The 12213-nt window shown below is 40.8% G+C and overlaps 1 protein-coding gene across 4 annotated transcripts in view; it reads left to right on the top strand.

Annotated features, from left to right (window-relative positions):
* The window catches only part of PLS1 (plastin 1), a 129483-nt gene that overhangs the window by 47408 nt on the left and 69862 nt on the right, over positions 1-12213 (top strand). The window lies entirely within an intron of this gene.

Raw genomic sequence — 12213 nt, 5'->3', positions numbered from 1 at the left:
CTCTTGTTAATTTCTAAAGCTATATAACTCATGACATATAAACATTAATGCCTGTGTGTCTTAATTTTGACTGTATTTTTCTTTAATAGTTTTTCCTTTGAGTTCTCTTTTGATGTACATCTTCTCATCCAGCATTTCTGATGACTTGTCTGGAACTCTGAACACCTCAGTCTGAGTGCCAGCTCTTTCTCTGTGGAGTAAGAAGTGTGGACTGGATTTTATCAGTGTTATAAATAATTAAAATTCATTGTGTCTAGATTTCTTTATGTCTAAGAATGAGGCGATCAATGTGAATCTACTTTGGAAAGTATAAAATGCTTGGCAAATATATAGTGCTGTTATTAATTTTTGTAGTGCCGAGATTCTGGTGAGAAAATTTCCGGAGCTGGTAGTGGGTACTGCTTTCTTCCATTGTCTGATAGCAAAGGAACTTCATAATTCTTGAGCAAATATCTAGTTGTGCTGTGAGGGTACCCATCTCTTGTGAATAGGAAAAGACTCGAACTTGTTCTGTTTGGCTGTTAGAACCCTTAACTGGCAGCACACAGGCTGTTAAAAGAATGATAAAACTATAGATTTGTTTTCTAGTGGTACTTTTTAAGAAAATCATATTACATTTTGATAGTTAAATTTTTGTCTTATGGCATCCTTTGCATTTGAAAATATTTTTCAGTACTATTGATTTTTATCCATAATTTGTAGAAACTTGGGGTTTTAGGTACCCACTCCAGTGTTCTTGCCTGGAGAATCCCAGGGATGGGGGAGCCTGGTGGGCTGCCATCTATGGGGTCGCACAGAGTCAGACACGACTGAAGCAACTTAGCAGCAGCAGCAGCAGGGTTTTAGTTAAGACTTCTATGGATCCTTGAAAACACACACCTATAAATGATAATTCCTTCCTTGTTAATAAAGAAATGTCAGAGTTGGATTCTGCAGGTTGTAATGTAAAGGACCTCAGAGGGTCAGCTCCGGGAAAATACTGGTTTAATTTTTCTGCATAAAACATGAAGACTTCACAGTGTGTTCCGAGCACCAGCAGTGTGTGCTTTGGGGGTTGAAGTTCAGACACTGACACAGAAACATCCTGGGGAGGACTCCACTGTTCACTTGGACACAAGTTGGACTGGAATTTCTCTGTTGCTGTGAATTATTTACATAGAGTTTCTTGGCTAGAATCAGGAGAAAACGAATTATAAACTAGCAGCAGGTAAGGCCCGGTTTATTCCAGTGCAATGGGAAATGACTCATGGATTCCTTTCTCTGACAGCACTTTGATATTGGTGTTGAGGCATTCATTCTAAATGAGATATTTGGCAATATAGGCCGTAACAATCTAGGCAGTTACCTCCCTAGTGTACACTTTCCCGTGACTAAGTCATACGTGGATAATAGGAGCAAAGTAATTTTCCAGAAACAAACAAAAAACAAAGCTGTTGTGAAATAATTCATATCACTTCCCCAAAGCTCATTCAAACCCTTCTACCCATTCCATCAGTTTCTAGCAAGACAGATCACCCTGTATCCACACTTCATCCTAACAGTTTATCCTGACAAGGAAGGTTCTAGGGCAGCTTGTAACAGGAAAAGGCCACAGGATGTATAACTTGAGATATAGGGATGGGATTGGAGAAGGAAATGGCAACCCACTCCAGTGTTCTTGCCTGGAGAATCCCAGGGACGGCGGAGCCTGGTGGGCTACCATCTATGGGGTCGCTCAGAGTCGGACACGACTGAAGTAACTTAGCAGCAGCAGCAGCAGGGATGGGAAGGAATAGATGGAGACTGCTGCTATGAAGGCAGTATGTAATGAAGGATCTGGACTTGGCAGACTCCCTGAGTTTGAATCCCAGCTCTGCCACTTATTGGGAAGCTTTTGACCTCAATTGCTTTAACTGTGAAATGAGGATTATAATATTACCAACCTGATACTGTTGCTGTGAGGATTAAATGAGACACTATGTGTACTGCTCAGAACACTGCTTGGCCTTTGTGACCACCCAAGTCTCCCCTGCTACGTTGGGACTTGCGTTGTGTGTGAGTGCTGTGTTTTGTTTGGGGATGGGGATCTTGGGGGAGATTTTATGAGTCAGGTTTATATGACCTTCTGGTGTTTTTGTCAATCTTAATCTGTATTTATTTATTTAGCTTTGGTTGTGCTGGGTCTTTGTTGCATTCTCTAGTCTCGGTGAGCCAGGACTACTCTTCATTGCAGATCACGGGCTCTAGGACGTGCCAGCTTCTGTACTTGCAGCACATGGGCTCAGTAGTAGCAGCTCCCAGGCTCTGGAGCACAGGCTTATGGGCACATGGGTTTAGTTGCCCCCCAACATGTGGAATCTTCCCAGATCAAGGATCAAGTTGGCAGGTGGGTTCTTTACCCCTGAGCCACCAGGGGAGCACCTTCAGGTGATTTTTGATTGAGTGAGATTAGTTCAGGTCAGGAGAAGATCGTCAGGAGTGCTTGCATCTGCTTTGGAATCAGATTTAAACTTTTATCTTGGCTTCATGCAAACACAGAGACATGCAGAAGGCAAATGAGATTCTCTACAGCTGTAGGTCTTGTTTTCCTGGTATCCTCTGACCACCAGTGGGCATGAGGCCTGGGCTCTGCCCGTCAGACTCCCCATCCTGGGAATGAGCCTGTCCTCCATGGATAGTGGTGGCTGAGGCATCTGGAGCTAGCATTCCAAAGTGGAACGTCATAGTGTCTATTGTGGGTCTCCTTAGACTTCCTGGCACCAGCCCTTCCAGAGACTGCTTTTTAACCCTCTCTTGATTCTTTGAGCCAATCTTCTCTCAATTCTTTGAGCCAATCCCCAGTGCAGGCCCTTATTGCTTGCAATCAAAATACCTTAATTGGCACCAATACCAAGCAGATAGATTAACGTTTCTATTGTCAGTAGGTAAGGGAACACACATGAAGCCAAGAGTCCTAGAAGTCATAGAAAAGTCCTCTTTAGACACTGTGACTTGGAGAAGAATATAATTTGTTTCCTGAGGTGCAAAAAAGGGTGACTTTGTGTTCAGTTCAGTTTAGTTCAGTCGCTCAGTCGTGTCTGACTCTTTGCGACCCCATGAATCACAGCACGCCAGGCCTCCCTGTCCATCACCAACTCCCAGAGTTCACCCAGACTCACGTCCATAGAGTCAGTGATGCCATCCAGCCATCTCATCCTCTGTTGTCCCCTTCTCCTCCTGCCCCCAATCCTTCCCAGCATCAGAGTCTTTTCCAATGAGTCAACTCTTCGCACGAGGTGGCCAAAGTACTGTTGTCTTACTTGAATGGTAAAAAGAAAAGACTTCAGATTGGTCAATGTGGGTCTGTTCTAAATACAAAGTGTTGTCTGCAGCCATCTTTAAAGATAGCAGGGTTTTGTTTTGTTTTTTTAATATGTCAGAAATGGAAATTACCATAAGCAAAAGGGCTAAAAGAAAAGTTAAAGACTTTCAGAGGAGTTACACTTATTGAGTAGAATCACTCAACATCATTGTCATCAAGGAGTTAAAAATGGATTTTTAAAATAAGTATTTATATTTTATTGCATCATCTTATCACCCTGAAAATTTTAAGTTTCTTGAGGGCAATGGCATAGCTTACATTTCTTCTGTAATTAAAACTTACATGGTGATAAGATGCTCTAATATGACATGGATACTTAGTTAAGGGTTCCCAGAGATGCAGACATAGAGAACAGACTTGTAGACACAGCAAGGGAAGGAGAGGGTGGGACGACTTGAGAGAGTAGCATTGAAACATATATGTTACCCTTTGTGAAATAGATAGCTAGTGGGAAGTTACTATATAACACTGTGAGCTCAACCCAGTGCTCCGTGACAACCTAGAGGGGTAGAGTGGAGAGGGGTGGGAGTAGGTATATGTGTACTTATGGTTTACAAGAGGGAGGGACAGAGGGGACATATGTATACTTGTGGCTGATACACATTGTTGTATGGCAAAAACCAACACATCATAATAAAGCAGTTATCCTCCAATTAAACATAAATTTTAAAAAATTGTTTTGTCAGACCCGTGCTCTAAGGGGAGACCTCTAAGACTTTTCTCCCTTAACTGGGATTTGCATGTTTCTCTCTATTCTTATTCATTTTTTAAGGTCTCAAATGGTGCCTCTTCTGTAAAGTTTTCCTTGAATCTTCCAGAAGATTCTTCCTTTCCTGTTTTTTTTCATTACAGCCTGTACTGTGGTTGTGGAGGTCGCATTCAGTTCATTTTGAAGCCTGACCCCCTCGTAGGAGCTTTGTGAAGGCTCATATTGAAAAAGGGATCCTGAGGCTACTCCAGGCTCTGTGGTTAAGAACTGGCAATTGGAGTCATGTTGGGAGTGGATGAGGGAGTCTCATGCATTTGCCATTGCTGTCAGCTGTGGTTTATTGACTCCCTTCCTAGATTATAAATTCTTTGTGGTCCCTGTGTTAGTCAACATTTGATTGCCTCCAGAACTTAGTACAACACCACGCACTGCAGATGTTCTCAATAAACATGTGTTAAAATGGAATGAGGGCAATGAAGGAAGTCATGGTGGAGTTTGAGCTGTGCTTAGAAATAGTAAGTAAAATGAAGGAAAATTATGGGACCATCAAGAAGAGGCCTCAAGAGGAAGAGAAGGCCCTTCTCAGGATAGAGTGGGAAACAAGAATTGCTCACAGGGAAAAAGTAGAGTCTGGAGGCATAGGTTTAGTCAAAATTGTTGAGGCTGTAATCTGATGAAGGAAATTGAACGTAGTTTAAAGGGACAAAAAAGACAAGAGAGAATACTTTCTGGGAAACATGAACTTTTGGAATGATTTCCTTCTCTAGAATTTTCTTTCTTTTTTTTTTTTCACTCATATACGTGTATCTCGGAGAAGGCGATGGCACCCCACTCCAGTACTCTTGCCTGGAAAATCCCATGGACGGAGGAGCCTGGTAGGCTGCAGTCCATGGGGTCGCTAAGAGTCAGACACAACTGAGTGACTTCACTTTCACTTTTCACTTTCATGCATTGGAGGAGGAAATGGCAACCCACTCCAGTGTTCTTGCCTGGAGAATCCTAGGGATGGGGGAGCCTGGTGGGCTGCCGTCTCTGGGGTCGCACAGAGTTGGACACGACTGAAGCGACTTAGCAGCAGCAGCATACATGTATCTATTCTTTTTCAAATTTGTTTCTCATTAAGCTATTACATAATATTGAGCAGAGTTCCCTGAGCTATACAGCAGTCCTTGTTTATTCATTTTAAATATAACAGTGTATACATGTCAACACCAAACTCCCTAATTGTCCCTTTTCCCCATTCATACCCTCTGGTGGTAACCATAAATTCATTCTCTAAGTCCATGAGTCTGTTTCTGTTTTGTAAGTTCATTTGTATCGTTTCTTTCAAGATTCTGCATATAAGGGATATCATATGATATTTCTCTTTCTCTGACTTTCTTCACTCCATATGACAATCTTTAGGTCCATTCATGTTGCTGCAAATGGCGTTATTTCATTCTTATTAATGACTGAGTAATAGCCTATTGTATATGTGTGCCACATCTTTATCTATTCCTCTGTAAATGGACATTTAGGTTGCTTCCATGTCTTGGCATGGACATTGGGGTGCATGTATCTTTTTGGACCGTGTTTTCCTCTGGATATATGCCCAAGAATGGGATGGCAGGAAAAGAGGATAATTAGGTAGCTTGTGTAATTTTAAACAGCAATATAGTGATGTCTTGGGAAATTTTTGTAAACTGGAAGTCCAAAACAACAATAAAAGCAGGAAATAGACTTGATAAAGAAGCTAATAGAGGAGAAAACTAGAAAAAAAGAAGACACTCCATTAATTCCAAAGAAATCAAGAAAGGACAGAAAGATAAAACAAGTGGGAAAATAGAAAACAAATTACAAGGTGGTAGCCTTATGTCTAAACACATCAGTAATTACATTAAGTTTAGTTAAGTAAATATTCCTATTTAAAGATAAAAATTGTTTGGATATTTGATATTAAATTGCTTATAAGAGCTATGTCTTAAATATGGGGATTCAGAAAAATGGAAAGAAAGAAGCACTAATCCAAAAAAAGTTGTACTACTGTCAAAGAAAGTTTTGAGGGAAGGAGTCCTAAAGTTTAGCATTTTAATAAAATTTGTTGTTTATTAGTCATATCAATATTAATTTCTTGGATTTGATATGTACTATGGTTATAGAAAATGTTAACATTTGGGGAAGATGGGTAAAAGGTATATGGAGACACTTTTCACAATTTTTACAACTTTTTTGTAAGCCTGAATTTGTTTCAAAATAGCAAAGTTAAAGTTTAGCATTTTATAATAGAAATGGGTCAGTCCATCAGAGGATAGAACAATTCCACATTTATATGCACCTAACACACACATACACAGAGGGAGAGCAAAAATTAAACAAAAAGGAGAAAGACACAAATTTGCAATTACACTGGGAAATTTACAACAATGAGAAAAATTCTCAGTAACTGATAGAAGACAAAAAAAAAAAATCATAAAGGGTTTAGATGATTTAAACAGTGTTAAATCTTATCTATGTACAGAAAAGAAAGATCTGTCATTTCTAATGTTCATATCCAAAGTTTATTTCAGGCCAATTTCCTTGAGAAGCCATGTGATATCTGATAATGTATAAAAATGCTATTATAAAAATAGAAAAATAGTTTTATTTATTCAGCCTCATTCATTCCTAAATCCTGTGTGCCATGCATCTTTCTTGTTCCCTTTGTATGTTGGAAGCACATTGCTGTTCCACACAGCAGATTATAGTATGAGTCCTACTGTGGTCTGGGTTAAGTATCCTTTTGGAAATTGCACTAACTTACAGGGACTTGATGCCTGAGGGTACCTATTTTGGGTTGAGCATGGGATAAACCTCCAAACATCTTGTGTGTTTATTTTTTTTTACTCTGAGAGACTGTGTAAATTATTTTTTTCCCCTTCTACCTGCATTGAGTTAGTAATTTCCTGATTTTAATGATTTGTTGACTTTGAATGTTCCTTATTGTAGCTAGATTGCCGTGCCCTGCCTCATACCAGAAATATCTGTCATTTCTCATACTATATTACTATTTAGTTTATCATCTCCAGTTAGAAGTGACTTATGAGAGAAGTAGGAAAAACCTTTGTGGATAAAGAGAAGGAAAAAAACAGTACAAAGAAGCCGTAGACTGGGAGGCATTTAGGCTATGACTATAATCTTAACGCCGATGATTGCTATGGGAGCAACCGTAAACTAACTGACGCATTGAATTTCTGGGATTAGGTGTGGTGGGGGTAAATTACAAATTATGAAAAAATGATGTTTCTTATCTAAGTGTAACTCTATTCAGAAAATATAATTATGGTTAATTTCTTTCCCAATTCAGGATGTCCAAATACTCTATCCTTTGAGGAAATGACACCCACCTTTTTCCATTTTCTTTTTGTAAATTATGTATGTCATTGCTCTTTGTTATCAGTTTGGACTCATTGTTGCAAGTAACAGAAAACCAGTTTAACTGGCTTTAAAATATAGTTTCAAGTAGCTAGAAAAAGCACTGGCACCCCACTGCAGTACTCTTGCCTGGAAAATCCCATGGACGGAGGAACCTGGTAGGCTGCAGTCCATGGGGTCACTGAGGGTCGGACACGACTGAGCGACTTCATTTCCACTTTTCACTTTCCTGCATTGGAGAAGGAAATGGCAAGCCACTCCAGTGTTCTTGCCTGGAGAATCCCAGGGATGGGGGAGCCTGGTGGGCTGCCGTCTCTGGGGTCACACAGAGTCGGACATGACTAAAGCAACTTAGCAGAAAAAGCACAAAGGCTTTAGCATGGTGGAATTCAAGATTCAGCCCTGCCAGGTGTGGTGTTTTCTCTTTACTCATCGTCTCTGCTTTCTTCTGAGTGTCGGTTTTAGCTTCATTCTCAGTCCTGGGTTCCTTCTTCATGGAGGCAGAATGGCTACAGATGCTCTGGCCTCTACATCCTCATCAGTAGGGATCCAGAGGAGTGTGTAGGCCCTCATTATAGAAAGTTTCACAAAAACTTTCTTCTGTCTTGTTGGCTCCAACTGGGTGATATGCCTGTCCCTAAACCAAATCACTGTGGCTGAGAAGTACGATGTGCTGATTGGCTTGGACCCGGAGCTTTGCTCAAATGTCATGGATAGATTACAGGGAACGAGTAGAACCCCCCAGATAAAATTAATGCTGTTACCCAAAGTTCAGAGATAGTTGCTAGAGAAGAAACAAAGCATGTGGAGAAAATAATACTTGAAGTGTTGATATTGTAACACAATATGATAGGAACTTGGGTAACACTTTGTATTGAATTTTCTCAGCCAGAGAAGTCCTAAAGCGGGGGTAGGGTTGGGGGAGAGTAGATGGGATATAAATAATAAATGAGAAGAAAAGATCCTGGGATGGCGGGCAGATCCAGTTACCTGAGTGGGAATCTGATTGATGGGCTCGTGACCTGCTGGCCCCTCTTCTCTCAGAGGAACTGACCCTTGGAAATGTCCCTCATTGGGATCAGGGATGTCATGAGTGGTGCACAACTGAGGTTGTGTTTTCATACATCAAGGGACTAAATATTTTCCTCTGGCCCTTAGAATGAGCTAATTTGTTTGGAGTGTTTCTAGAGAGACACAGCATTTCCTCTGAGGTCCTTAGAGGGGCCAAGTGGAATAACTTAAAATTAGGGAGCTGCAGAACCAAAATGAATAGACCAGAGTTCTAGTTTGATACCCCTGGTGTTTATAGTAATTCAAATTGTTTCCCAAATTTAAAAATCAAAGTTCATGTAAAAATGTGGATTTCTGAAGGAAAAAAAGCATTTCTGGCTTCCCTTTAAACACCAGAAGACCAGGCAACTTTGGGCCTGATTCTGCTAGACAACAGTTTACTGGACCTCTGCCTTGACTTCCCCTTTTAAAGCCCTGGTTAGCATCATGGACACATCAGGAAAAGGGGTGGAGAATGGGGAGTCAGATACAGGGACCTTCTATATAGGATATAGGGACCTCCTCCCTCGTCTTAGACTTCAATAACGGGGAAGAATTTCCATGGCTTGCAGAACAGAGATATTGCTGAGCTTGGGGTCATAGGGCTTCATTGGCCAGTAGGCTCTGAGAAGTACCAATTGCCACTTCATAGATCATAATAACCTCAGTTTTCGTTATATTCCTTTAATTTTGAATTTAGAGCTTGAAGCTTCAGGAAGACTGGGGGACTAAGGCTTCCTGTTGTTTCACACCTCCAGTGGTTCTAATTACAATCTTCTATACATATTCTTGACTTAAACTTTGATCAATAAACTCTACTTTGTATCTTTTCAGTTCAGTTCAGTCACTCAGTCGTGTCCGACTCTTTGCGACCCCATGAACCTCAGCATGCCAGGCCTCCCTGTCCATCACCAACTCCTGGAGTTTATCCAAAACTCATGTCCATTGAGTCGGTGATGCCATCCAACCATCTCATCCTCTGTCGTTCCCTTCTCCTCCTGCCCTCAATCTTTCCCAGCATCAGGGTCATTTTCCAGTGAGTCAGTTCTTCCCATCAGGTAGCCAAAGTATTGGAGTTTCAGCTTCAGCATCAGTCCTTCCAATGAATATTCAGGACTGATTTCCTTTAGGACTGAGTGGTTGGATCTCCTTGCAGTCCAAGGGACTCTCAAGATTCTTCTCCAACACTACAGTTCAAAAGCATCAATTCTTCGGTGCTCAGCTTTCTTTATAGTCCAACTCTCACATCCATACATGACTACTGGAAAAACCATAGCCTTGACTAGATGGACATTTCCTGACAAAGTAATGTCTCTGCTTTTTAATATGCTGTCTATGTTGGTCATAACTTTCCTTCTTTTAGCTATCCATTTAATGTAGTTTCCTATTTCTCAACTTAAAAAAAATTACTAACTTTGGCTAACGGAGGGGCAGAGCTTTCCCTGCCCCTTGGACAGGCTGCAGTGGAGGAGCTGTGTCTACACCATGCAGGCATGGTGGATCCTTTAGAACACCTGTCCGGGTAGACCGAGGGCACAGAGTGGGAGATGAGCTTTACATATTGTCCCCTCTGCCTAGGCTAGTGCTTTACCGCTTCTGCACTTGCACCCACTGTCAGTATTAGGGTTTCAGAACTGAGCCAGCACTTATTTGGTTTTAGTCAGGAATAATGAGGAGAACTCTGATAAGGGCATTGTGAGGAAAGACCAAATTATTAGTATTTTTTTACACACTCATTTAATCATTCAGTGAGCAACTCAGACTCTTCACAACTACTCATTCAGTTGCATAAGTCAAATGACTTTTGAACCTCTGTGCTTGAGTGACCAAATCACATACACAAAGTATTGAAGGTCAGAGTTGTGGTGCCAGCAGCTTCTGGTGTCTGTCCTTGGGATGGTTATTTTTTCCAAGTCCTTCTGTATAATCTGCTTTTTTTGGGTCTGAGTCCACTTTTGGACTCCAAATACTTGTTGACTCACCACATGCTTTTACATAGGTATTTTGATTTGGGTCATGCCCACCTCTGATTTGCACTTTTGTTTTAAGAAAGAAAGAGAAATAAAGTAAGAGAGTTTTGCTGCAACATGAGTCCTTCACCTGCTAAATGCTTCTCTGAGAGCTCCTGTTTCTGTTTTATTAAAAAGTTTTAGGTCTCTTTCTCTCATTCTTGTTTTCTCTCCAATGCATATGTTTGCGTGTGCTGTGTACATACACATGCATGTGTACACACACACACATACACACACCCTTTTAGCCTTCTTGTATTCTACTACACACACACACACACACACACACACACACACACACCTCTTTTAGCCTTCTTGCATTCTACTCCATATGCTATGATTGCCTTGGCTACAATTCATCCAGAAAGTTCCAACCCAGGATTATATATGATATATACTGAATGCCCCTACAGGAAATGATATATAGTGTAGAAGAGGGGCCTTTAAATCCAGATTAAAACAGAAAGTGAATTAGGAATTGATTCTCGTTTGTTTATCAGAGAGATGTAATCATAAGATTACTTTGTCATTTACCCCAAAATCAGTTTTAGTTAAGCTTCTCAGGTGTTTATAGCTGAACGTGGTCAGTATTATATTGAATGTTGTTTTAGAAGAGACTGATTCTTATTCATCTTTAAATCTCATTAGTCCAGTCAAATAATACTTACTCATTGAGTACTTGAATGAATGTAAGCTCCCCAACCAGAGGCTTCATAATGGGGCTTTAAAGTAAATGGATGTAGAAAGATCTTGGTGGAAATTCTAGCAGCCACTCAATACTCAGAAGCCAACCCCAATTCCATGCTGAGGTGTACAGAGACACAGAACTACGGTGAGTGTAACTGAGGCTGGTCACGGAGGTGACCCATGCAACGAGTGGGGACAAGATGTATACAGATTCTCTCTGCTCTTCTCTACTTTGCTGATGGAGCTGGTGATGGACAGGAAAGCCTGGTGTACTGCAGTCCATGGAGTCGCAAAGAGTAGGACATGACTGAGCGACTAAATTGAACTAGGAAAAAGTTGGCAAAAATTATTTTGCAAGATTTAAGGGAAAGGTTGACTAAAGATTATTTTGAAAGATTTTGAACCCATGTGGGTTCAAAATTTCAGTGCCATCTTTGTGCCTCTAATACTCATCACCATGAACAGGTGCTCGTAAGTCATTGTTGAATAAATAATAAGGAGGGGAGAGAATGAGGACTGGTTACTGAGATGCTGAAACCCCCACTTAGTCTTTTTACCCATCTGTTGGTGACACATTTCCCGTGGACCGTTGTTTGGTTTGGCCCTTTTTTGATCTAGTACCATCCCTGCTCTTGGAGCTTCTCTGGTGGCTCAGATGGTAAAGAATCTGCCTGCTTATGCAGGAGACCTGGGTTCGATCTCTGGGTTGGGAGGATCCTCTGGAGAAGGGCATGGCACCCCACTCCTGCCTGGAGAATTCCATGGACAGAGGTGCCTGGTAGGCTTCAGTCCATGGGATCACAAAGAGTTGGACACGACTAAGCAACTGACACTTTCACTTTTTCATCCCTGCTCTATGAAGGGAAATATCGCTATTAATAAATTTTACTAATATTTTCCCATATATATAATATGATAAGACCATGGGGAACACAAAAAGAAGAAAACATATATTTTTTACCTGCAAAGAGACAGCAATGATGTTAGGAAGATAAGAATAAAATAGCAAAATGTGACTATTACAAGAC

Source organism: Bos indicus x Bos taurus, chromosome 1 (assembly GCF_003369695.1).
Source record: "Bos indicus x Bos taurus breed Angus x Brahman F1 hybrid chromosome 1, Bos_hybrid_MaternalHap_v2.0, whole genome shotgun sequence".
In the NCBI taxonomy this organism is placed as follows: domain Eukaryota; kingdom Metazoa; phylum Chordata; class Mammalia; order Artiodactyla; family Bovidae; genus Bos; species Bos indicus x Bos taurus.
This window is presented reverse-complemented; position numbering and strand designations above follow the sequence as displayed.